This window comes from Hyla sarda, chromosome 3 (assembly GCF_029499605.1).
Source record: "Hyla sarda isolate aHylSar1 chromosome 3, aHylSar1.hap1, whole genome shotgun sequence".
Classification (NCBI taxonomy): domain Eukaryota; kingdom Metazoa; phylum Chordata; class Amphibia; order Anura; family Hylidae; genus Hyla; species Hyla sarda.
Genome location: NC_079191.1, coordinates 75632030 through 75659123, shown reverse-complemented (window position 1 = coordinate 75659123; position 27094 = coordinate 75632030). Strand labels below are relative to the sequence as shown.

The window sequence follows — 27094 nt, the reverse complement described above, 5'->3', positions numbered from 1 at the left end:
GGATGGTCTCCTAAAAGGGATGTGCTCCCAGACCTGGACTAAAGCATCCGCCAACTCCTGGACAGTCTGTGGTGCAACGTGGCGTTGGTGGATGGAGCGTAGCATGATGTCCCAAATGTGCTCAATCGAATTCAGGTCTGGGGAACGGGTGGGCCAGTCCATAGCATCAATGCCCAGGGCCAACCGCACCAGCATATGGTCTAACAAGGGGTCTGAGGATCTCCTCTCGGTACCTAATGGCAGTCAGGCTACCTCTTGCATGCACAAGGAGGGCTGTGAGACCCTCCAAAGAAATGCCACCCCACACTATTACTGACCCACCACCAAACCGTCTCCAGACTCTGTCAGCACAACCCCCACCTGTGGACGTCGGGCCCTCATACCACCCTCATGGATTCTGTTTTCTGACCGTTTGAGTGGACACATGTAAATTTGTGGCCTGCAGGAGATCATTTTGCAGGGCTCTGGCAGTGCTCCTCCTGCTCCTCCTTGCACAAAGGCGGAGGTAGCGGTCCTGCTGCTGTGTTGTTGCCCTCCTAAGGCCTCCTCCACATCTCCTGGTGTACTGGCCTGTTTCCTGGTAGCGCCTCCATGCTCTGGACACTGCGCTGACAGACACAGCAAACCTTCTTGCCACAGCTCGCATTGATGTTCCATTCTGGATGAGCTGCACTACCTGAGCCACTTGTGTGGTTCTCATGCTACCACTAGAGTGAAAGCACCGCCAGCATTAAAAAGTGACCAAAACATCAGCCAGGAAGCATAGGATCTTAGAAGTGGTCTGTGGTCGCCACCTGCAGAACCACTCCTTTATTGGGGGTGTCTTGCTTATTGCCTATAATTTCCACCTGTTGTCTGTTCCATTTGCACAAAAGCATGTGAAATTGATTGTCAATCAGTGTTGCTTCCTGAGTTTACAGTGTGATTTCACAGAAGTGTCATTGACTTGGAGTTACATTGGCCTTGATTTACTAAAATCCGAGTGTTCTTTCTGGAGTGTTTTAGATTTCACTCTTCTTTTTCTGGGAGCTGATTTACTAATGTGTCGCACGTTTCGGTTAATTTTCTGTCACATGTTTTTTTTTTTTTGTGTTGCACAGGAAAATGTGTTGCACATACTCCGGATTAAAAGAAAAAAAAACTAAAAACATGGGTATAGAATACAAATTATGAACATGTGCCAAACCAAACAAAACACAAGATTTAACAGGAATTAAGCAACAAAATAGAACTAAAACAATTTAATGGACTTAGACCATCTAATACAGGAGTTTAACCCCCCCCCCCCCAACACACACACACACAAAAAAGTATGTATGTGTATATATATATATATATATATATATATATATATACAATTAAAGGCATATTTTTTAAAGTTTTAAATGCATTGCGTATTCTAAAAATCCTTGAGTACAACTTTAAAACAATGAGAAAATAGTACTCCCCACCAAGTTAAACTGTGCCTTTGCCCAAATCACTCGCTTTTGGTAGTTGTTACACATCCTCTTGGCTGTTGGTTACTCTGTGAGCCAAACTCACCCTTTTTCATGAGTGATTTTGGAAGTACTCTGAGTAATTTCTGCTTTTTGTCGGGAAGACGCCCATTTTTGGTTAACCACGCCCATTTTCTTGTAATAAAAAAACACTACGAGTGTTTTCAAAAGTGTAGGTTGTGCGGTGTAAAATATTATATTCTATCAATTTAAATTTGGTGCCAGAATACCTTCGTGTAACTGTACTTTGGGAGAGCTTTCTGCTCCGTTTCCATAGCAACCCTTGTCAGCGTAAAAGCACTCCTCCTCAGGTGCACAAAGGGTCTCGTCCTGGTGACGGGTGCTATGGAGATGGAGCAGGAACCTCTATCTCCTAATGAACAGTTGTAAGCGGTGGGAAGAATGGACATTTGTGAAGGCATCCCTGAGCTGAAATTTTAATTAGGGTACATACACACGTACAGGATCTGCTGCATATTTTCTGCAGCTGATTTTGCTACCCATTGAATTTAATAGGTAGCAAAATCCGCTGCACAAAATATGCAGCAAAAGTATGCAGCAGATCCTGTACGTTTAACATGCCCTTAAAGTGGTTTAGAAAAATGACAACTGTGCACAATGCTGCACTATAATCATTTCCCACAAAACTGCCTAAAACATCGGAGGTAAACTTTAATTATCAAATATATAAATGCAGGAAATAATAGAAAATTAACTATAGATAGGAAAGCGTAATATAATAGTTTTGTATTTTAAAGTCGCAGCCTTACAGTAAGACAAACGCTGTTGTGGAACTAATAATTTGATCTAGCCGTGTGGCAGAAAAAAATTATAAGATAATAGTATCCAGCCAGTTAGGGTGAACAGAGCACTAAAAGCATATTGTCCTTTATTAAGTGTAACCTGTGCGTACATCTAAGTGATGTACCATTTAGTTTCCATTAAAAACTCAAGGGCCTAGATACTGTGAAAGGCCAGGCAAAAGTACACACCTGCTGGTGTTGTAGACAAATACTGTTCTAAGCGTATTGGAGCGAATTGTCCTCCCCTTATAAGTGCATACCACATACGTACATCTAAGGGGTGTACCATTTTGTTTCTGTTAAAGTCTTAAGGGTCTAGATACTGTGAAAGGCTAGGCAAAAGTACACACCTGAAATAGTAGTCCTTCCTCAGTGAGTGACTACTATAGTCCGAAACGCGTCTGATCACCCACACACTGTCTGACACACCTCTCCAGAGATCACCACCAGATACCCCACGTTCACAATCTCAAGTCACTATCTCCTTAAAACTTATGGCTATCACAGAGCGCTCCACGGCTATCACCAAGGAGCACCGAGCATTACCAGCATTACCACAAGGACTGAGACCCCTACAGAGAGAGAGACTGACAAATCCAGCGCACGGACTAGGCGACCGGCCTATTGGCAGACAGACCGCAACGCCAGGACATCCCAGCGCCACGGACATCGGGACCCCATCTCGCAGAGCCTCGCTCCACCTACCCACAGGACAGGTAAGCGGTACACCGTACCGGAGACTTTATCTTGACGGCCGCCGAGCCGCCAATTCATTTGAACTGTAGTTCCTACAGTGCTCCATACTGTAACACAGCTGCCGCGCTGTATATGCAGGAACCATCAAATTACACCTTCATTAGAGACGTTGTCATCTATAGCTTTGAACCTACGGATTAGTGACTTGGTATATATCCCCACCACTGTACTTTACTTATAAACGGCTGAGCCGTACCTCTGTTTTTTCGCAACGGTGGGCCCCAAACTGGGGGTCTCCAGAGGTTGCAAGTACACATAAGTGGATTTGCCTCTAACCACCACTGAACTTTTGAACTGAGAGTGTGTTGTCATTTTATCACATATATTGTGTGTTTCATTTTATACCTTTTTATATATTTTTATTTTTATTTTTGAATGATCTTTACCTTTAATTATAACAGGTGGGGAGGAGTGCAAGGGCCCTGCACTCTTATTCCACATTTCTACATAACTGTTTAAATTGACTAAACAATTGTTTTTATTTGATTAATAAATGTGTTGTACCCTGGACATTTAGTACATCGATTTAATTTATACATCTATTGCAGTAGTTATTTCAGAAACACTTTTAGTATACATAGTATACATACACAAAACAGTCACCATTCATTTGCATCTACACAATACATCTACCTCTCCATTTTTCCATACTTGATCACCAGCCTTGCATTTATTAAGCACCACACATTCTCTGAGTCATAGTAACTATCTATATTCGCATCTATTACATTGTATCTATTTATCTATTCATCTCCCTGCATCTTCTCCCATTCCAGTTACTTCACACCATTAATTCCCCAGTCCTTGAGATCTCATCCATTACTATCACTAAAAGTACACACCTGCTGGTGTTGTAGACAAATACTGTTTTATGCGAACTGGAACGAATTGTAATCAACTCATAAGTGCATACCACATACATACATCAAAATGGTGTACTATTTTGTTCCTGTTAACGTCTTAAGGGCCTAGATACTGTGAAAGGCCAGGAAAAAGTATACACCTGCTAGTGTTGTAGACAAATACTGTTTTAAGCGTACTGGAACACATTGTCCTCCCTTATAAGCGCATACCACCTTCGTACATCTAAGTGGTGTACTGTTTTGTTCCTGTTAAAGTCTTAAAGGCCTAGATACTGTGAAAGACAAGCAAAAGTACATACCTGCTGGTGTTGTAAACAAATACTGTTTTAAGCTTAGTGGAGCATATTATACTCCCCTCATTTACGCACTAAGTGTGTCCGGCAGAGAAGTGCCAGGACGTGCACAGAGGAATGGCAGAGACCTAAATTCATCAGGCAGAGGTTGCAGCAAACTAGGGGCGAGTTGCAGCAGAAGTCGCAGTGAGAGGCCTGAGCTCCTGGCATCAGCTAACGGCCGTGTCTCAACCAGCAACCCATCTGTCGTCATCAATTGGTTAACACGGTGACATCTGACACCCCCAGTCAGCAGTAGGTGGGTTCCTCAGACACAACCCTCAGTTGGTATGGCCCGGGAGCAGTCCTTGCCCTCCCATTGCCTCTGTCCTATGCTGTTCCCTCCCCCACAGAAGTATCTTATGCTGTGGGTTCAGCTCCAATATTTAGTGAGGACGATCTATTAGAGGACAGTCAGCAACTACTGCCCAGCCAAGAAATGGAGGAGACATCCACCGCTTCCTCCCCTAGGTTCGCAAGTAGTGATGAGGAGAGTGGAGTGGGAGGTGGTGTTACGAGCATTCAGGCTCCAGGACATCAGTGACGTGCAGACACAACTTGATGATGATGAAGCTGATCGCACTTGGGAGCAAGATGAGAAGGGGCTTCATCATCATCTGGAGAAGAGGGTTGCAGGTTGCCCCTGAGGCAGCAGCTGAGCCAGCAAGGTGGTAGCATGGTTGGCACTCAGCATGGTGGTAGAAGTGGAAAGTCTGGAGCCAAATGTGCCCGGGGTAGACCACCTGCTTCGCAGAAGCCTACCTTCCAGGGAGGTAGTGGAACAGGGGTTCCTGGAGTCGGCAGCAGAAGCAGTCAATCAGTGCAGACTGTTGGTGGGAAAATCAGCTACTCCGCGGTGTGGAAGCATCTGGAGGATGTTAACCTGGCCACATGCAAGATGTGTCGGCAGAAGGTGAATCGTGGCCACGGTCCCAATCTTGACACCATGGCCCTGTATCAACATATGCAGCGTCACCATAAAACTGTGGCTCTGATGTGGTTGTCCAGCCTACTGCATTACCCAGTGGCCAGCCGCTCCCTCCTTCAGCCAGCCAATGCTCCTCCACCTCAGCCGAAGGGAGCTGAGTCAGTCATTCCACCAGCAATCCATTGGCGGAGCCATGTCTAAGAGACAATAGTATGCGCCCACTCATCCAACAGTGCAGAAGCTGAATGTGCTCCTGTCTAAGTCGCTGGTGCTGCAGTCCCTCTCTTTTCAAATGGTGGACTCTGTACCTTTCAGAGAACTGATGGTTTATGCCGTGCCGAGGTGGAGACTCCCAAGCCGTCATTTCTTTACAAAGAACAATGTTGTGGAACAGAAGGTAGGCCAGTCCTTGAGCCTGTCGGTGTGTACCAAAGTGCATGACAGTGCCAACGTGTAGAGCTGTAACTACTGGGGGAAGTTGGTTCCTGCACAGCCACAATAGCAACTTGGACAGGTCACGCCACTTCCGCTTCAACAGTCTCAGGCCGTTAGTCCTGTGCCACTATGCGACTCCGCCTCCTCATCCTCCACCTTGCCCTCAGCCTCCACTGCACGGACAAGTCTTAGTGCCCCTCCAGTATAACATGTGTGCAGGTCACGGCGGTGTCACAGCGTTCTTCACATGGTTTGCCTTGGCAAACGGAGTCACACAGGGGAGGAACTGCTAAAAGTCTTTCATCAAGAAATCGAATCATGGCTTACTCCACGAAAACTGGAAATGGGAACCATGGTGACCGACAAAAGGAAGAACATCTTGTCTGCGCTGCGACAAGGGAGCTTGAGACATGCACCCTGTATGGCACACATGTTCAGTCTGGTTGTCAAGCAGTTCCTGAAGTGTTCCCCCATCTGTAAGACATCCTAACAATGTTTAAAGAAACTTTGCATGCACTTTAGCAACTCGTACACCGCAAAGCACACCCTCCTTGAGCTGCATCGTCAGAACGGTATCCCACAACATAGTCTGATTTGCAATGTTTCCACGAGTTGGAATTCCATCCTACATATGTTGGACTGACTACACGAACAGAGAAAAGCCATCACCTATTTCTTGAGGATCCAAGCGGATAGGGGGACTCCCCTGTGTAACTTGTCAACCAGTGGCAGCTCATACGTGACACCTGCCATTTGCTCAGGCTCTTTGAGGAAGCCACATTACGGGATTAACCATGTAATTCCACTGCTTCATCTACTACAACACGTGTTGGACACGATGGCTGGTCAGGATACTGGAGACATGGCGCCCACATCTCACGGCCACATGAGCCCTGTGGTGGCTGAACTGGAGGAGGAGGGACACAGTGGAGCACAGTTTTGGTTTCGTAAGACGTGCGGTTTTTCTAGCCATCTGACAGGAGAGGATGAGCTAGAGGGTTATGAGGAAGGCGAGACAGAGGAAACAGACACGCCGTGGCAGTATGCAGTGGAGATGGAGGCAGGGAGTCCATCCAAGTCAAATCACTTGCTTGCATAGTGACCGCCGAATTGTCACTATTCGGCAGCATGATGACTTCTAGCTCTCCACCTTATTGGACTCTCGCTACCGGCACAAAATAGGGGCCTTTTTTTACACCCACTGAGATGGAGGACAAACTGACCTACTACAGAGACCTCCTACATAGTCAGTTTTCTGGTGCAAATCAGTGCCATCGTCCATCCTCTCGCAAGTCTGACTCGAGGGGGCCTCTGAACTCACCTTCTACTGCCATGGCTGCTGGGGAGGGGGGGGGGGGGGTGGCAGGAGCAGTACCAGCTCCATAGGCAGCAGTCTGAGTCTGCAGTTGCTGATCGGTAGCTTTCTTCACCTGCATAGTGAAGCAATTCACCAACAGCAGGTAGATCTGGAGCAGGACCTGAACCAGCAGGTGGTGGCATACCTTGACATGACCTTACCAACACACCTTGAAGATCCGCTGGACTTCTGGGCAGCCAAACTTGTGGCCAGATTTGTGGCTGCAACTAGCAGAGTTTGCCCTGGAAAAGTTGTCCTGTCTGGCCAGTAGTGTGCCATCAGAGCAGGTGTTAAATGCGGCGGGGGTCATAGTCACCCCAAGGAGAACTCGTCTGTCCACAAAAAATGTGGAGAGACTTACCTTTGTGAAGATGAATCGGGCATGGATCAGCCAGAATTTCCACCCACCAATGCCAGATGCATCAGAGTAGATTGATCATGGTGCCACACAACACTGGTGCCACACAAAGATGGATAGTGCAAAATATATTTAAGGCGCTGCTCCCCAGTTACAGACATTCCTTTGTATCGGACCACAAGTAGGCATTGAGGATATGCATTACGTAAAACTTAAAGGGGTACTCCGGTGGATAACTTTTTTCTTCTTTTTTTTTTTTAATCAACTGGTGCCAGAAAGTTAAACAGATTTGTAAATTTCTTCTATTAAAAAAAATCTTAATCCTTCCAGTACTTCTTAGTTGCTGAATACTACAAAGGAATTTATTTTCTTTTTGGAACACAGAGCTCTCTGCTGACATCCTGACCACAGTGCTCTCTGCTGACTCCTCTGTCCATTTTAAAAACTGTCCAGAGTAGGAGAAAATCCCCATAGCAAACATATGCTACTCTGGACAGTTCCTAAAATGGACAGAGATGTCAGCAGAGAGCACTGTGGTCATGATATCAGCAGAGAGCACTGTGTTCAAAAAAGAAAAAAAAAGTTTGCCACCGGAGTACCCCTTTAACTTTTAAAAGTATTCTTAGGATAAAATATATGGACCCACTTTTTTTTTTTTTTTTTTTTTTAAATCATGCAAAAACACCATGTGCCACCTACACCATCAAGTATTGATGTGATGCAAAGACCTCTAAAAGGTGGAAGGGAACAGAATTTGGTCCATTGTAACCGGTGGGGGGTAAAAACTTAAGGCTCTACTCTCGCATTATTAGTCCCTTTTTTTCAAGTGTTACTCGCCCTAAAAAGGGCGGCCCCACACAGGAACCTCTCCCTATTTCTCCCTACAAACACTGCCATTTCCCAGGGTTTTTAGGTGGAAATAGAGAGAGTTTCCCGTGTGGGGCCGCCCTTTTTAGGGTGCGTACCACTTGCCAAGAAGGGAATTAATAGGGCAAGTGTAGGGCTTTACAGGGGAAATTTTTACCCCCAACTTCTACAATGAACAATATGTTGTTCCCTTCCACCTTTTTGAGGAAAGTGTTACTCATCTTAAAAGGGCAGCCCCACATAGGAACCAATCCCAATTTCCACCCAAAAACCCTGGGAAATGGCAGTGTTTGTAGGTGGAAGTAGGGAGAGGTTCCTGTGAGGGCTGCCCTTTTTAGGGTGAGTAACACTTGCAAATAAGGGAACTAATAATGCGAGAGTAGGGCCTTACAGGGGAAGTTTTTATCCCCACCGGTTACAATGGACCATACATCGTTCCCTTCCACCTTTTAGAAGTCTTTGCATCACATCAATACTTGGTGGTGTAGGTGGCACATGGTGTTTCTTGCACTTTTTACAAGGAATAATAGGACAAAATGCCCCCCAAAATGTGTAACCCCGTCTCTTCTCAGTATGGAAATACCTCTACCGTGCTCAGAAGAGAAGGAGTCACATTTGGCTTTTGAAAAGCAAATTTTGCTGAAATGGTTTTTGGAGGGCATGTCCCATTTAGGAAGCCCCTATGCTGCCAGAACAACAGAAAAAAAAAAACCACATGGCATACTATTTTGGAAACTACACCCCTCAAGGAACGCAACAAGAGGTACAGTGAGCCTTAACACCTCACAGGTGTTTGACGACTTTTTGCTAAAGTCGGATGTGTAAATGAAAAAAATAATTTTTTTTCACTAAAATGCTGGTTTTTCCCCAAATGTTACATTTTTACAAGGGGTAATAGGAGAAAATGACCCCCAAAATGTGTAACCCCATTTCTTCTGAGTATGGAAATACCCATTGTGTGGATGTCAAGTGCTCTGCTGGTGCACTACAATGTTCAGAAGAGGAGCACCATTGAGCTTTTGGAGACAGAATTTGGTTGGAATAGAAGTCGGGGGCCATGTGCGTTTACAAAGCCCCCCATGGTGCCAGAACAGTTTCCAACATGTGAACCCATTTTGGAAACTACACCCCTCACAGAATTTAATAAGGGGTGCATTGAGTATTTACACCCCACTGGCGTTTGACAGATCTTTGGAACAGTGGCCTGTGCAAATGAAAAATTACATTTTTCATTTTCACGGACCACTGTTCCAAAAATCTGTCAGACATCTGTGGGGCGTAAATGTTCACTGTACCCCTTATTACATTACATGAAGGGTGTAGTTTCCAAAATGGGGTCACATGTGGGGGGGGGTCCATTGTTCTGGCACTATGGGGGCTTTGTAAACACACGTGGACTTCAATTCCGGACAAATTTTCTCTTCAAAATCCCAATGGCGCTCCTTCTCTTCTGAGCATTGTAGTGTGCCAGCAGAGCAGTTTAAATCCACAAATGGGGTATGTCCTTACTGAGAAGAAATGGGGTTACAAATTTTGGGGGGCTTTTTTTCTATTTTCCCTTGTGAAAGTGAAAAATTTTGGGTAACACCAGCATTTTAGTGAATTTTTTTTTTCATTTTTCCATCCAACTTTGAAGAATTTTCATTAAACACCTGTGGGGTGTTAAGGCTCACTATACCCCTTGTTATGTACCCTGAGGGGTGTAGTTTCCAAAATGGGGTCACATGTGGGTATTTCTTTTTTTGTGTTTATGTCAGAACCGCGGTAAAATCAGCCACCCCTGTGCAAATCACCAATTTAGGCCTCAAATGTACATAGTGCTCTCTCACTCCTGAGCCTTGTTGTGCGCCCGCAGAACATTTTACGCTCACATATGGGGTATTTCCGTACTCAGGAGAAATTGCGTTACAAATTTTGGGGGTCTTTTTTTCCTTTTAACACTTGTGAAAATAAAAAGTATGGGGCCACACCAGCATGTTAGTGTAATTTTTTTAATTTTTTTACACTAATAGGCTGGTGTAGTCCCCAACTTTTACTTTTCATAAGGGGTAAAAGGAGAAAAAGGCCCCCCAAAATTTGTAGTGCAATTTCTCCCGAGTACGTAAATACCCCATATGTGGCCCTAAACTGTTTCCTTGAAATACAACAGGGCTCCGAAGTGAGAGAGCGCCATGCGCATTTGAGGACTAAATTAGGGATTGCATAGGGGTGGACATAGGGGTATTCTACACCAGTGATTCCCAAACAGGGTGCCTCCAGCTGTTGCTAAACTCCCAGCATGCCTGGACAGTCAGTGGCTGTCCAGAAATGCTGGGAGTTGTTGTTTTGCAACAGCTGGAGGCTCTGTTTTGCAAACACTGCCGTACAATAAGTTTTTCATTTTTATTGGGGGGGGGGGGGGCAAACCTCCAGCTGTTTCAAAACTACAACTCCCAGCATGTACTGACAGACCGTGCATGCTGGGAGTTGTAGTTTTGCAACAGCTGGAGGCACACTGGTTGGAAAACCTTCAGTTATGTTCTGTTACCTAACTCAGTATTTTCCAACCAGTGTGCCTATAGCTGTTGCAAAACTACAACTCCCAGCATGTACTGATGCTGGGAGATGTAGTTATTCAACAGCTGGAGGTACACAACTACAACAACAGCATGCCAAAACAGCTGTTTGCTGTTTTGGCATGCTGGGATTTGCAGTTTTGCAACATCTGGATGGCTACAGTTAGAGACAACTGCACAGTGATCTCCAAACTGTGGACCTCCAGATGTTGCAAAACTACAAATTCCAGCATGCCCAGACAGCAAACAGCTGTGTGGTCATGCTAGGAGTTGTAGTTTTGCAAGATCAGTATAGAGATCACTGTGCAGTGGTCTCTAAACTGTAGACCTCCAGCTGGAGCAAAACTGCAAATCCCAGCATGCCCAAACAGCTGTCTGGGCATGCTGAGAGTTGTAGTTTTGCAACATCTGGAGGGCTACAGTGTAGAGGCCACTGTATAGTGGTCTCAAACTGTAGCCCTCCAGATGTTGCTAGGCAACTCACCGGCTTCCGTAGGATCCAGGGAGCCAGCCACACGAAATGCCGCCCGCGCTGATCACTGCAGCTGATCGCGTCCCGCAGCCTCCACCGATGGGTAAGTGGACTTCGGCGCCCAGTCCTCTTCGGTTCCCCGTTCTGCCCCGCCGATCTGCTATTGGTCGTCGCTTCTGACGACCAATAGCAGGGATAGGAGCGGTTGCACCCCTGTCAACTCACTCCTATCCCTTCAGGGGGATCGTGGGTGTCTTGGACAACCACGATCCCCTTATATTCCGGGTCAACGGGTCACCATAGACCCGTAATGACCTGGAATCGCGCAAATTGCAAGTGTGAATTCACTTGCAATTTGCCGCGATCGCCGACATGGTGGGGTCTGATGACCCCCCTGGGCATTTGAATGGGGTGCCTGCTGATCGATATCAGCAGTCACCCCGGTCCGGTCCCCGCCCGGCGCGTGGCAGGGACCGAAATTCCCACGGACGTTCATGTACGTCCTGGGTCCTTAAGACCCAGGGTGTCAGGACGTACCGGTACGCCCTAGGTCCTGAACAGGTTAAAGGGGTACTCCGCCCCTAAACATCTTATCCCCTATCCAAAGGATAGGGGATAAGATGTCAGATCGCGGGGTCCCGCCGCTGGGGCCCCCCGGGATCTACCATGCAGCACCCACCTTTGGCGGCTTCCGGAACCGCTGGAGGTCCTCAGTCTGAGTCCATCTCGACCACGAGGACGGAGCATAGTGACGTCACGGCTCCTCCCCCGTGTTACATCACGCACCGCCCCCTCAATGCAAGTCTATTGGAGCGGAGTGACAGCTGTTACGCCCCCTCCCATAGGCTTGCATTGAGGGGGCAGATCATGACATCACATGGGGGCGGAGCCGTGACGCCACTATGCTCTGTCCCCGTGATCGCCAGTAATCGGACCCGGAGCGAACATGCTCCGGGGACTGATTCTAATGGGGTGCGGCGTAGAAGATCATGGGGGTCCCAGCGGCGGGACCCCCTGCGATCAGGCATCTTATCCCCTATCCTTTGGATAGGGGATAAAATGTCTTAGCGTCGGAGTACCCCTTTAAAATGTATTAAAGGGGTTTTGCAGGAAACACAAAAATAAATCTCCAGTGACAGAACACAAGGCTCGCTATAATTTCCTATGTTACTTTATGTTACAATGCATTTGGAAAGCTTTCAGACCCTTTTGATTTTCTTCTATTTTGGTATGTTGCAGTCTGAATAAGATTAACCCCTTAACGACGCAGGACGTATATTTACGTATATTTCGCGCCGCGATCCCGCATCATATCGCGTCGCTCCCGGCGCTAATCAACGGCCGGGACCCGCGGCTAATACCACACATCGCCGATCGCGGCGATGTGCGGTATTAACCCTTTAGAAGCGGCGGTCAAAGCTGACCGCCGCTTCTAAAGTGAAACTGAAAGTGACCCGGCTGCTCAGTCGGGCTGTTTGGGACCGCCGCGGTGAAATCGCGGCGTCCCGAACAGCTGATCGGACACCGGGAGGGCCCTTACCTGCCTCCTCGGTGTCCGATCGACGAATGACTGCTCCGTGCCTGAGATCCAGGCATGAGCAGTCAAGCGCCGATAATGCTGATCACAGGCGTGTTAATACACGCCAGTGATGAGCATAGGAGATCAGTGTGTGCAGTGTAAAACTGCAAAAAAAATGTAAAAAACAAGTGTTAATAAAGGTCATTTAACCCCTTCCCTAATAAAAGTTTGAATCACCCCCCTTTTCCCATAAAAAAAATAAAACAGTGTAAAAAAAATAAAAAATAAACATATGTGGTATCGCCGCGTGCGTGGAAAAATAAAAAAAGTTATAGGGGTCAGAAAATGACATTTTTAAACGTATAAATTTTCCTGCATGTAGTTCTGATTTTTTCCAGAAGTGCGACAAAATCAAACCTATATAAGTAGGGTATCATTTTAAGCGTATGGACCTACAGAATAATGATAAGGTGTAATTTTTACCGAAATATGCACTGCATAGAAACGGAAGCCCCCAAAAGTTACAAAATGGCTGTTTTTTTTTCGATTTTGTCGCACAATTATTTTTTTTTCCGCTTCGCCGTGCATTTTTGGGTAAAATGACTAATGTCACTGCAAAGTAGAATTGGCGACGCAAAAAATAAGCCATAATATGGATTTTTAGGTGGAAAATTGAAAGGGTTATGATTTTTAAAAGGTAAGGAGGAAAAAACGAAAGTGCAAAAACGGAAAAACCCTGAGTTCTTAAGGGGTTAAACAAATTCTGCACCCAATACCCCATAATGACAAAGTGAAAACAGAATGTTACAAGTCTAATTTACTGAAAAGGAGAAACTAAAATCTTACATTGACATAAGTATTCATACCCTTTACTTAGTACTTAGTTGAAGTCCCTTGGCCAACAATTACAGACTCCAGTCTTCTTGGGGATGAGGCCACAAGGTTTACACGGCTGGCATTAGTGATTTTCTGCCATTCTTCTCTGCAGATCCTCTCAAGCTCTGTCAAGTTGGACGGAGGCAGTCGGTGGAAGCCATTTTCATGTCTCTCCTGAGATGTTCGATTGGGTTCAAGTCAAGGCTTTGTCTGGGCCACTCAGACATTTACAGAGTTGTCCCTAAGTCCCTCTTGTGTTGTTATGGCTGGGTGCTTAGAGTTATTGTCTTGTTGGAAGGGGAACCTTCAACCCAGTCTCCTGTCCAGAGCACTCTGGATCCATTTATTATTAAAAACATCTCTGTTCCCTGCTCTGTTAGGCTGGGTTCACACTACGATTTGTAACTACGGTTCCCGTATACGGCTGAGAGGAGGGGGCGGGGCTTAATTGCGGCGCCCACACTCAGCCGTATAGGGGAACCGTAGTTAATGAATGTCTATGAATGTCTACACCGCATACGGCCAAAAAAGCAGCCAACCGGAGGCTGCGGTTCACTCCGGTCGGCTCATAGACATGCATTAACTACGGTTCCCCTACACGGCTGAGTGCAGGCGCCGCGATTAAGCCCCGCCCCCTCCTCCCAGCCGTATGCGGGAACCGTAGTTACAAATCGTAGTGTGAACCCAGCCTTAATCAGCTTTCCCTTTGTTGCAATATAGTAATTTACTGTATTGCATTGTCTTATAGTAAGACTCTCTTTGTTGCCCATAGCAACCAGTCAGAGCTTTAATTTCTCATATTGCCCTGATAAAGTGAAAGCTGGGCTGTGACCGGTTGCTATGGACAAAGTGCGATAAATCTGTGTATCGGGTAATCAGTGTGTCTTCTAGGCCACATGACTCCTCAATAATCACTGGCAGAGGTAGGTCACTGCTATTGCAGTGTGATGCCTCTTAAAATATCCAATTTGCAGAGAAAGCTTGGAGAGGGTACAGGGTTACATATAGTAGGCAAAAACAAACACCCACTAAATGCCTCTTCTTAGGTCCAAATTTGTTTTATATGTTGCTGGGACTGCAATAACAACCAGTCCCCAGCTAAACACTCTGGCTGCTATTTCTGAGATGAGACTTTCATGGAAGTAGCAGGTGAAGCGTTTTGGGGACCAGGGAAGACATAACAGAGGGATCCCTGAGAGAGTGCAGTAGGTAAGTATGTGTTTTTAATTGTCATTGAGGCCCCAGCATGAAACAAATTTCTAATATCCAGATAACCCTGTGTCTATCACACCCCCTCCCATAGACTTGAATGGAAGGGGCGTGGTGTGATGTCATGATTGGGTGTGGGGGGACATTATGAGGGGGCGTGGTGTGACATCACGAGGGGGCTTGGCGTTGGTGTGACGTCACATCTCCGTCTCAGAAATCTAGCGTTTCCGAGACTGGAGCAGCATGCCGGGTGCTGCACGAAGATCGCTGGGGGTCCCAGCGACGGGACCCCCACGATCAGACATCTTATCCCATATCATTTGGATAGGGGATAAGATGTCTAAGGGTGGAATACCCCTTTAATATGGTGCTCTTTGAAGGCAACATTCACAAGTGCCTACTTTACAGAGCCTTAGGGACTCCTTGTGGCACTTTACAAGCTGTGTGCACAAGTATCTAGTATCTAGTTAAGTAGTCTTCCTGGTTTATTACAAACACATAACGTAAAACACTCTCTGATGAAGCCTGTATGCAAAATGCACATTGGACTTGTAGGTGACTTACTATCTGCTAGGGTACATGGCAGGTATACTTTGATATTTGTGCATTGGTTTGTGTTAGGCTTTTTACTCTGTTATGCTTATAGTCTGATGTATAGTCCCCAGTACTATTGCTGTCAGTGGACTCCTTGATAAAGCCACACCAGTGGTGAAATATGTCGGAGTGTGACAGATTTATGTTTTAACAGCAACTCTACTGAGCCCAACACCTAGTATATTCAAATAAGCCTATTGATAGGGTCTTACCAGGCTAACCTAACCACCTAGTTGCCATACAGCCCCTACCTGCAGTGCACAGCAGTACCTTATACTGGGAGTCTGATTATAAACTACCATATATATATAAATATATATATATATATATATATATATATATATATATATATATATATATATATTTACATATATATATTATGAGAGTGAGTCTACAAATAATCCTGAGTGCTAGTTGGCTAGTTAATGACTCCTAGGCCGTTCTCCATAGAGCATAGGGACTTAAGTGGAGATGTGTTTTTAAAAACATTTATTTCCTCACCATAAATATTAAATTATTCACAATAAAAGTTAGGTTTTATGATTTGTGACACATGTCATATAGAGGTTTTTTCGGTTGACGCCTAGGGGTCAAGTTGGTTGTGTTTAGTCCCCAGTACTATGCACATGCTCTGAATCTATTTTACGCTACTATATATGTATTACGTGCTGCTATTTTCATATTAGGCTTGTGCAATATATTATTTTTAATCAGACATCTATTGTGCCTGTATTCCATGATTACCTATCTGCTACTGTCACCTTATCTCTGGTATTTCTCATTATAGTGCCTATAATCCTTCATTTTATATTGTTCTTAAATATTTGTTTATTTTTCTTAATAAAGTTTGTTTTTGATTAAGTTTTGTACCGGTACCCTCTTTTTACTTGTAATTGGTCTTTATGGTCCAGTACACAGTATGTATACATAGCCGTGTTAATATGTGTAACATAATTGTGTGACTTATAAAATATTAACAGTAATATGCCCTCAATACGATACAGAATAATAGTTTTGCAATTGGAGATATGATACAGTTTGATAGCTAACTGAAACAAGGGCAATGATGTTAGACAGCAAGCCTTCGAGATCCCCTCGGTCTCTTCATCAGACACCATTACGATTACCATGATTATCCAGCCTGATGAAGAGACCTGTAAGGAGTCTTGAGAGCCTGCTGTCTAATGCCATTACTCTTGATTAACCATCAGGGTTCACTTGTACTTGCTGTGAATTTCATGCATGAAAATCCTCAGGTAATCTCATAGTACATAATGAGCAAGTTTTGTGCTTGAAATTCATACATTAGGCAGTGTATGAGAGCAGATTTCAGATGGTTAAGAGATTACTTGCAGATTTTCGGGCATGAAATCAACAGCAAGTACAGAAGGTTTGGACAGGGGCGTAGCCAGGGCCAGTTCTGCCTATAGGCAAAATAGGCAGCTGCCTAGAGCACCCTCTTGATGGGGACGCTGCTCTGTCCACGGCAAGAAAGTTCGAAGCCATCCAGCATCCGATGCACCCGCTCATCCAAAGCACCCGCATCCCCCCCTCCCCCTGGTACCATAATAGGCTGGCGCAGTGCCACCTCCGAGGCAGGTCAGGTCTGTCCAGCATCCTGAAATTGTGCACACTTTATACATTCCGCCCATGTCACCCCAGTAGTAAGGAGACGACACGAAGAGGAGGTTTGTTACAGTGTGTCACCCCAGTAGTAAGGAGACGACATGAAGAGGAGGTTTGTTACAGTGTGTCACCCGAGTAGTAAAATAATTACATGAGGAGGAGGTTTGTTACAGTGTGTCACCACAGTTGTAAAGTAATTACATGAGGAGGGGGTTTGCTACAGTGTGTCACCCCAGTAGTAAAGAGATTACATGACAAGGAGGTTTGTTACAGTGTGTCACCCCAGTAGTAAAGAGATTACATGACAAGGAGGTTTGTTACAGTGTGTCACCCCAGTAGTAAGGTAATTACATTAGGAGGAGTTTACAGTGTGTCACCCAAGTAGTAAGATAATTACATGAGGAGGGGGTTTGCTACAGTGTGTCACCCCAGTAGTAAAGAGATTACATGACAAGGAGGTTTGTTACAGTGTGTCACCCCAGTAGTAAGGTAATTACATTAGGAGGAGTTTACAGTGTGTCACCCAAGTAGTAAGGTCAAAGGGCAGAGCTAATGGGCAGCAAAATTAACTTTTGACTAGCGTGTCAAAAATTCTTACACCAGCCCTGAACGTGGCTATAGGGGGTGCAGAGTTAGCAGTCATACTGGAGCCCCAGTGCCTAAGAGGGCCCCAAAGCACTTCTGCCCCATAAGAGGCCAGTATAATAATTGGCACATGGGGCCCTGTTACAGATTTTGCATCAGGGCTCAGAAGCTAAACACTACGCCTCTGGGTCTGGACGTACCCTTGGGGCACAATCACATACAATGTGTTTGCTTTGGATTTGATGCCGCAGATCTGCTGCTGTTTAAATCAGTGTAAATAAACCATTGAAAACAACATCAAATCTGCAGCATCAAATCTGCAGCTAACATGGCACAAGTGAATGTACACATAAAAGCTACTGTAACTACAACACTATTATTCTGTTTCTATCATTACGGGCAACATTTTTTTTTTTTAAATAAAATGTTATTATAAAAATGGAGTTTGGGCAATAGTTAGAATTTCTTTATTTTGTCATTACAGGAGGAATCCAGGTCACAGTGTTCCTTTTTTCCTTACCTTGTACAGGATTTATTGTTTGTCACCATCAACATATTTGGGGATAACAAAAGGATAATCAAGTACTGACCATAGTCTGTGTAAGATTATTAGGAAAATAGTGAAAGTCGGCACTCGTCCCTTAGTGGTGCTCGCGGACAAGTCACTAAATCGGAAAAGGTAGACAATCCAAGCACTCATGTTTCTGCTTTAAAGGGGTACTCCGGTGAAAACCTTTTTTCTTTTAAATCAACTGGTGGCAGAAAGTTAAACATACTTGTAAATTACTTCTATTAAAAAATCTTAATCCTTCCTGTACTTATTAGCTGCTGAATACTACAGAGGAAATTCTTTTCTTTTTGGAATGCTCTCTGATGACATCATGAGCACAGTTCTCTCTGCTGATGTTATTATAATAATGCTTTATTTATTGTTGTCCTTAGTGGGATTTGAACCCAAGTCCCCAGCACTGCAATGCAGCAGTGCTAACCACTGAGCCACCATGCTGCCCTTAGCATACAGCTGCTATGCATGGTTGCTAAAATGGACAGAGATGTCAGCAGAGAGCACTGTGTTCGTGATGTCATCAGTGTTCCAAAAAGAAAGGAATTTCTTCTGTAGCATTCAGCAGCTAATAAGTACTGGAAGGATTAAGATTTTTTAATAGAAGTCATTTACAAATATGTTTAACTTTCTGCCACCAGTTGATTTAAAAGAAAAAAGGTTTTCACCGGAGTACCCCTTTAATTACCTTCATGTTTATTCTTAAAGCATCTTTACAGGTAATATTGCAACACGCAGAACGCATACGCGTTCTGCGTGTTGCAATATTACCTGTAAAGATGCTTTATGAATAAACACAAAGGTAATTGAAGCAGAAACGTGAGTGCCTGGATTGTCTACCTTTTCCGATTGTGTAAGATTATCATTACACTTACATGTCTGTAGGTAGTCTGGAAGCGGAATTCATCAGTAAAGAGCGTTAAATGGGCATTGTCAGATACAAAAACTTTTGATTTGCTGTAAAGCATGTATAACCAATAGGTTTAGCATTTGCTTTCATTAGAAAATTTTCAGTATTTCATACTGAAAAAGCCAGTCAAACAACTGCCTGGACACATACTAGTCCTGCTGTGTCCATGTGTCATCACCTATATCATGGACACACTTCCATGATTGACAGCTGTGAGCGCAGGGATCATAGCTGGAGGAAAAATCCTCCCACTGTCAGCTTGTGTCCCGCTACTGTCAATGAGGACAAGCTGGGAGTTGTAGTTTTGCTTATGCTAGGGGAGATGTGAGCAGACAGCATACTGAGGGAGGGGGCGGAGACCTGACACAGTGAGACCACGCCCCCTCCCTTTGAGAGGAATTCAGACTAATGAGCTAAATTAAAAGTGAAATAAATAAATAAATACAGGTGCTAGACAAATAAAGATTAGATGTACATGGTCAGGATTAGGTACTGAGTGTTATATAAAAAAAAATTTGTTGGATCTGACGGGTATGCTTTAAATCTCACTTTTCAACATTCCAGCTTCTACGGGCTCTGCTCTATTTCTTCCTCTTTCTTGTACGGTACTGTACATTGCTCATTACACTCAATAGTCTTCATTTGCAGCATGAACACACACCACATCTTTAGGCATTCTACCACATAATAATTGTCTTAGGGTTCTGTCACAGATATCCAGCGAGCTGGCTCAGTGGCTGGACACAACTGATGTGACAACTGATGGCAAAGTGCATCAGGTATCTATGGGTCCGGCTCCCAGTTCTGCAGGCCAGACAGGGGAACGCTGCAAGACGCATTCCCCAGTCTGTCCTCTCTGGTGATTCAATATCCTGATACTGCACCGGAGGGGAAACTGAGCCAGATCGCTGGATATGGGTGACAGCACCCTTAAAGAACTTGTCTCATGGCAGTTAACCCCCAATATATTACAACCTGTCGGGTTCTCGAAACTCTCATCGGCTTCTTATTTCTGTTGCTATCAGCAGCTACAGGAAAAATGAAACATTACCGGGTGCCACGAAAATCCACCATGGTTGCCACGGTAGCACAGAGGGACGGATGGCGACTTGACCAGATATAGTACCATCACAGGTGTCCTAAAATGAACACCAGCCATAGTGACTGACTGCTAATTGCCTTTGGGCACTAGAAACTGGAAGCATCTTTTTCACTAGGACGCGCATCAAGTGATGTCATTTTGTGCGTCCTGAGATAGGGACGCTCCCGGCCTAGAAGCAGGAGAAAAAAGTGGTGACTTTGGGGAGCCAAGGTGAGTATGTGCTTTTCACATCTCCAGGGGGGGGGCTACTTACAGGAGGCAGGAAAACTATAGGGGGGTCCTATGTACAGTAGGCAAACTACATACAGGGTTCTTCTACATACAACATCTTTCTACCTACAGGGCCAAGCTATGAACAAGGGGGGGGGGGGGGCAATATTCAGGGGGCCAACTACCCTCATGTGTCCTATTTACTGGGAGAAAATTACCTATATGGGGGTACTATATATAGGGGGCAAACTACCTACGGTGGGCCCTATATACAGGTGGCAAACTATCTACAGGAGTACACTATCTACAGGGGGAAAACTACCTACAAGGGGTCCTTCTACCTACAGGGGTAAGCTACCAACAGGGGGGCCCAACATTCAGGGGGCCAACTATCCTCAGGAGTTCTATTTACTGGGAGCAAACTACCTATATCAGGGTACTATATACAGGGTGTTACGCCGAGCGCTCCGGGTCCCCGCTCCTCCCCGGAGCGCTCGCGGCATCCTCGCTGCTGCAGCGCCCCGGTCAGATCTACTGACCGGGTGCGCTGCGATACCGCCCCCAGCCGGGATGCGATTCGCGATGCGGGTGGCGCCCGCTCGCGGTGCGCACCCCGGCTCCCGTACCTGACTCGCTCTCCGTCGGTCCTGTCCCGGCGCGCGCGGTCCCGCTCCCTAGGGCGCGCGCGCGCCGGGTCTCTGCGATTTAAAGGGCCACTGCGCCGCTGATTGGCGCAGTGGGTCTAATCAGTGTGTTCACCTGTGCACTCCCTATGTATACCTCACTTCCCCTGCACTCCCTTGCCGGATCTTGTTGCCCTTGTGCCTAGTGAAAGCGTTCCCTTGTGTGTTCTTAGCCTGTGTTCCGACCTCCTGCCGTTGCCCCTGACTACGATCCTTGCTGCCTGCCCCGACCTTCTGCTACGTCCGACCTTGCTTCTGTCTACTCCCTTGTACCGCGCCTATCTTCAGCAGTCAGAGAGGTTGAGCCGTTGCTAGTGGATATGACCTGGTCACTACCGCCGCAGCAAGACCATCCCGCTTTGCGGCGGGCTCTGGTGAATACCAGTAGTGACTTAGAACCGGTCCACTAGCACGGTCCACGCCAATCCCTCTCTGGCACAGAGGATCCACCTCCTGCCAGCCGGCATCGTGACAGTAGATCCGGCGCTGGATCCCGCTGAAGTACCTCTGCCAGTTGTCGCTGACCTCACCACGGTGGTCGCCCAGCAGTCACAACAGATAGCGCAACAAGGCCACCAGCTGTCTCAACTGACCGTGATGCTACAGCAGCTACTACCACAGCTTCAGCAATCATCTCCTCCGCCAGCTCCTGCACCCCCTCCGCAGCGAGTGGCCGCTTCAGGCCTACGACTATCCTTGCCGGATAAATTTGATGGGGACTCTAAGTTTTCCCGTGGCTTTCTTTCACAATGTTCCCTGCACTTGGAGATGATGTCGGACCAGTTTCCTACTGAAAGGTCTAAGGTGGCTTTCGTAGTCAGCCTTCTGTCTGGAAAAGCTCTGTCATGGGCCACACCGCTCTGGGACCGCAATGACCCCGTCACTGCCTCTGTACACTCCTTCTTCTCGGAATTTCGTAGTGTCTTTGAGGAACCTGCCCGAGCCTCCTCTGCTGAGACTGCCCTGCTGAACCTGGTCCAGGGTAATTCTTCCGTTGGCGAGTACGCCATACAATTCCGTACTCTTGCTTCTGAACTATCCTGGAATAATGAGGCCCTCTGCGCGACCTTTAAAAAAGGCCTATCCAGCAACATTAAAGATGTTCTGGCCGCACGAGAAATTCCTGCTAATCTACATGAACTCATTCATCTTGCCACTCGCATTGACATGCGTTTTTCCGAAAGGCGTCAGGAGCTCCGCCAGGATATGGACTTTGTTCGCACGAGGCGTTTTTTCTCCCCGGCTCCTCTCTCCTCTGATCCTCTGCAATCCGTTCCTGTGCCTCCCGCCGTGGAGGCTATGCAAGTTGACCGGTCTCGCCTGACACCTCAAGAGAGGACACGACGCCGCATGGAGAATCTCTGCCTGTACTGTGCCGGTACCGAACACTTCCTGAAGGATTGTCCTATCCGTCCTCCCCGCCTGGAAAGACGCACGCAGACTCCGCACAAAAGTGAGACAGTCCTTGATGTCTACTCTGCTTCTCCACGTCTTACTGTGCCTGTGCGGATATCTGCATCTACCTTCTCCTTCTCTACTATGGCCTTCTTGGATTCCGGATCTGCAGGAAACTTTATTTTGGCCTCTCTCATCAACAGGTTCAACATCCCGGTAACCAGTCTCGCCAGGCCCCTCTACATCAATTGTGTTAACAATGAAAGATTGGACTACCGTGGCTCCAACGCCATTCCCCAACCCTGGATTGGTCCACAGGGGAGATCAAGAGCTGGGGTATCTCTTGTTTCAAGGACTGCCTTAAACCGGTTCCCAGTACTCCCTGCCGTGACCCTGTGGTTCCCCCTGTAACCGGTCTCCCTAAGGCCTATATGGACTTTGCTGATGTGTTTTGCAAAAAACAAGCTGAGACTCTACCTCCTCACAGGCCTTATGACTGTCCTATTGACCTCCTCCCGGGCACTACTCCACCCCGGGGCAGAATTTATCCTCTGTCCGCCCCAGAGACTCTTGCTATGTCTGAGTACATCCAGGAAAATTTAAAAAAGGGGTTTATCCGCAAATCCTCCTCTCCTGTCGGAGCTGGATTTTTCTTTGTGTACAAAAAAGATGGCTCCCTATGTCCTTGCATTGACTACCGCGGTCTTAATAAAATCACGGTAAAGAACCGCTACCCTCTACCTCTTATCTCTGAACTCTTTGATCGCCTCCAAGGTGCCCACATCTTTACCAAACTGGACTTAAGAGGTGCTTATAATCTCATCCGCATCAGGGAGGGGGATGAATGGAAAACGGCATTTAACACTAGAGATGGACACTTTGAGTATCTGGTCATGCCCTTTGGCCTGTGCAACGCCCCTGCCGTCTTCCAAGACTTTGTTAATGAAATTTTTCGTGATCTCTTATATTCCTGTGTTGTTGTGTATCTGGACGATATTCTGATTTTTTCTGCCAACCTAGAAGAACACCGCCAGCATGTCCGCATGGTTCTTCAGAGACTTCGTGACAATCAACTTTATGCCAAAATGGAGAAATGTCTGTTTGAATGTCAATCTCTTCCTTTCCTAGGATACTTGGTCTCTGGCCAGGGACTACAAATGGATCCAGACAAACTCTCTGCCGTCTTAGATTGGCCACGCCCCTCCGGACTCCGTGCTATCCAACGTTTTTTGGGGTTCGCCAATTATTACAGGCAATTTATTCCACATTTTTCCACCATTGTGGCTCCTATCGTGGCTTTAACCAAGAAGAATGCCAATCCTAAGTCCTGGCCTCCTCAAGCGGAAGACGCCTTTAAACGGCTCAAGTCGGCCTTTTCTTCTGCTCCCGTGCTCTCCAGACCTGACCCATCTAAACCCTTCCTATTGGAGGTTGATGCCTCCTCAGTAGGAGCTGGAGCGGTTCTTCTACAAAAAAATTCTTCCGGGCATGCTGTTACCTGTGGTTTTTTTTCTAGGACCTTCTCTCCGGCGGAGAGGAACTACTCCATCGGGGATCGAGAGCTACTGGCCATTAAATTAGCACTTGAGGAATGGAGGCATCTGCTGGAGGGATCTAAATTTCCAGTTATTATTTACACCGATCACAAGAATCTCTCCTATCTCCAGTCTGCCCAACGGCTGAATCCTCGCCAGGCCAGGTGGTCTCTGTTCTTTGCCCGGTTTAATTTTGAAATTCACTTTCGCCCTGCCGATAAGAACATCAGGGCCGATGCCCTCTCTCGTTCCTCGGATGCCTCGGAAGTAGAGCTCTCTCCGCAACACATCATTCCTCCTGACTGCCTGATCTCCACTTCTCCAGCCTCCATCAGGCAAACTCCTCCAGGGAAGACCTTCGTCTCTCCACGCCAACGCCTCGGAATCCTCAAATGGGGTCACTCCTCCCATCTCGCAGGCCATGCGGGCATCAAGAAATCCGTGCAACTCATCTCTCGTTTCTATTGGTGGCCGACTCTGGAGACGGATGTTGTTGATTTTGTGCGGGCCTGCACTGTCTGTGCCCGGGACAAGACTCCTCGCCAGAGGCCTGCTGGTCTCCTTCACCCTCTGCCTGTCCCCGAACAGCCTTGGTCTCTGATTGGTATGGACTTTATTACAGACTTACCCCCATCCCGTGGCAACACTGTTGTTTGGGTGGTCGTTGATCGATTTTCCAAGATGGCACATTTTATTCCTCTTCCTGGTCTTCCTTCAGCGCCTCAGTTGGCTAAACAATTTTTTGTACACATTTTTCGTCTTCACGGGTTGCCCACGCAGATCGTCTCGGATAGAGGCGTCCAATTCGTGTCAAAATTCTGGAGGGCCCTCTGTAAACAACTCAAGATTAAATTAAACTTTTCTTCTGCTTATCATCCTCAATCCAATGGGCAAGTAGAAAGAATTAACCAGGTCCTGGGTGATTATTTACGGCATTTTGTTTCCTCCCGCCAGGATGACTGGGCAGATCTTCTACCATGGGCCGAATTTTCGTATAACTTCAGAGTCTCTGAATCTTCTGCTAAATCCCCATTTTTCGTGGTGTACGGCCGTCACCCTCTTCCCCCCCTCCCTATTCCCTTGTCCTCTGGTTTGCCCGCTGTAGATGAAGTGACTCGTGATTTTTCCACCATATGGAAAGAGACCCAAAATTCTCTTTTACAGGCTTCATCTCGCATGAAAAAGTTTGCCGATAAGAAAAGAAGAGCTCCCCCCATTTTTGCTCCCGGAGACAAGGTATGGCTCTCCGCTAAATATGTCCGCTTTCGTGTCCCCAGTTACAAACTGGGACCACGCTATCTTGGTCCTTTCAAAGTCTTGTGCCAAATTAATCCTGTCTCTTACAAACTTCTTCTTCCTCCTTCTCTTCGTATTCCTAATGCCTTTCATGTCTCTCTTCTTAAACCACTCATCATCAACCGTTTCTCTCCCAAGCTTGTTTCTCCCACTCCTGTTTCCGGTTCTTCTGACGTCTTCTCAGTGAAGGAGATACTGGCCTCCAAGACGGTCAGAGGAAAAAGGTTCTTTTTGGTGGATTGGGAGGGCTGTGGACCTGAAGAGAGATCCTGGGAACCTGAGGACAACATCCTAGACAAAAGTCTGCTCCTCAGGTTCCCAGGCTCCAAGAAGAGGGGGAGACCCAAGGGGGGGGGTACTGTTACGCCGAGCGCTCCGGGTCCCCGCTCCTCCCCGGAGCGCTCGCGGCATCCTCGCTGCTGCAGCGCCCCGGTCAGATCTACTGACCGGGTGCGCTGCGATACCGCCCCCAGCCGGGATGCGATTCGCGATGCGGGTGGCGCCCGCTCGCGGTGCGCACCCCGGCTCCCGTACCTGACTCGCTCTCCGTCGGTCCTGTCCCGGCGCGCGCGGTCCCGCTCCCTAGGGCGCGCGCGCGCCGGGTCTCTGCGATTTAAAGGGCCACTGCACCGCTGATTGGCGCAGTGGGTCTAATCAGTGTGTTCATCTGTGCACTCCCTATGTATACCTCACTTCCCCTGCACTCCCTCGCCGGATCTTGTTGCCCTTGTGCCTAGTGAAAGCGTTCCCTTGTGTGTTCTTAGCCTGTGTTCCGACCTCCTGCCGTTGCCCCTGACTACGATCCTTGCTGCCTGCCCCGACCTTCTGCTACGTCCGACCTTGCTTCTGTCTACTCCCTTGTACCGCGCCTATCTTCAGCAGTCAGAGAGGTTGAGCCGTTGCTAGTGGAAACGACCTGGTCACTACCGCTGCAGCAAGACCATCCCGCTTTGCGGCGGGCTCTGGTGAATACCAGTAGTGACTTAGAACCGGTCCACTAGCACGGTCCACGCCAATCCCTCTCTGGCACAGAGGATCCACCTCCTGCCAGCCGGCATCGTGACACAGGGGGCAAACTACCTACAGTGGGCCCTATATACAGGTGGCAAACTATCTACAGGGGTAAAATTTTGTCCAGGGGGAAAACTACCCACAGGGGGTCCTTCTACCTACAGAGGCAACCTACTAACCGGGGGACCCAACATTTAGGGGGCCAACTACCCTCAGGAGTCCTATTTACTGGGAGCAAACTACCTATATCGGGGTAATGTGTACAGGGGCAAATTACCTACAGGAGGTCCCCCATACAGGGGGCAAACTATCTACAGGGATCCTACATACACAGGGCAAACTGGTTAACACTGGTTACAGGGGGCTAACTACTTACAGGGGTATACACAATTTCTTAAAGAGGAATCCTACATACAGGGGCAAACTAAACACTACATACTAAATTTAATAGCATTATTTCAATGTTTCACCAAATATGGCTGGTAAATTTTTGGTTGATAATTCTTTACGACCTGCGAATGATCGCATAAATATCCAAATGGCTCTTGGTAAAGAAAATGTTTTAGGGAATAATATATTGTATGGACAGCAATAAGGTCATGATCATGAGACCTTATGCGTATTATACATGTTACAATAACAGCCACCCAAATTTATCTCCAGCATGTCCCCACTACTCCACCATGGGCTCGCAGAATTTTATGTCAGTAGATGTGGAGTAGGTGTAACGGATTGAAGCTCCACCTGAATGAGACCACT

General features: G+C 46.8%; 1 protein-coding gene across 3 annotated transcripts in view; it reads left to right on the top strand.

The window, feature by feature from the left end:
• Positions 1–27094, top strand: part of SLC35G2 (solute carrier family 35 member G2) — a 48758-nt gene that overhangs the window by 6159 nt on the left and 15505 nt on the right. The window contains exon 1 of one of the 3 annotated variants that reach the window (XM_056564371.1): positions 2765–3015. The exons of 1 other annotated variant lie outside the window; for it this stretch is intronic. The gene's annotated coding sequence lies outside the window, so the exon portion shown is untranslated. Of the gene's footprint in view, positions 1–2764; positions 3016–14425; positions 14541–27094 lie in introns of those variants that run through there. One more of the 3 variants, XM_056564370.1, reaches the window with a different exon arrangement.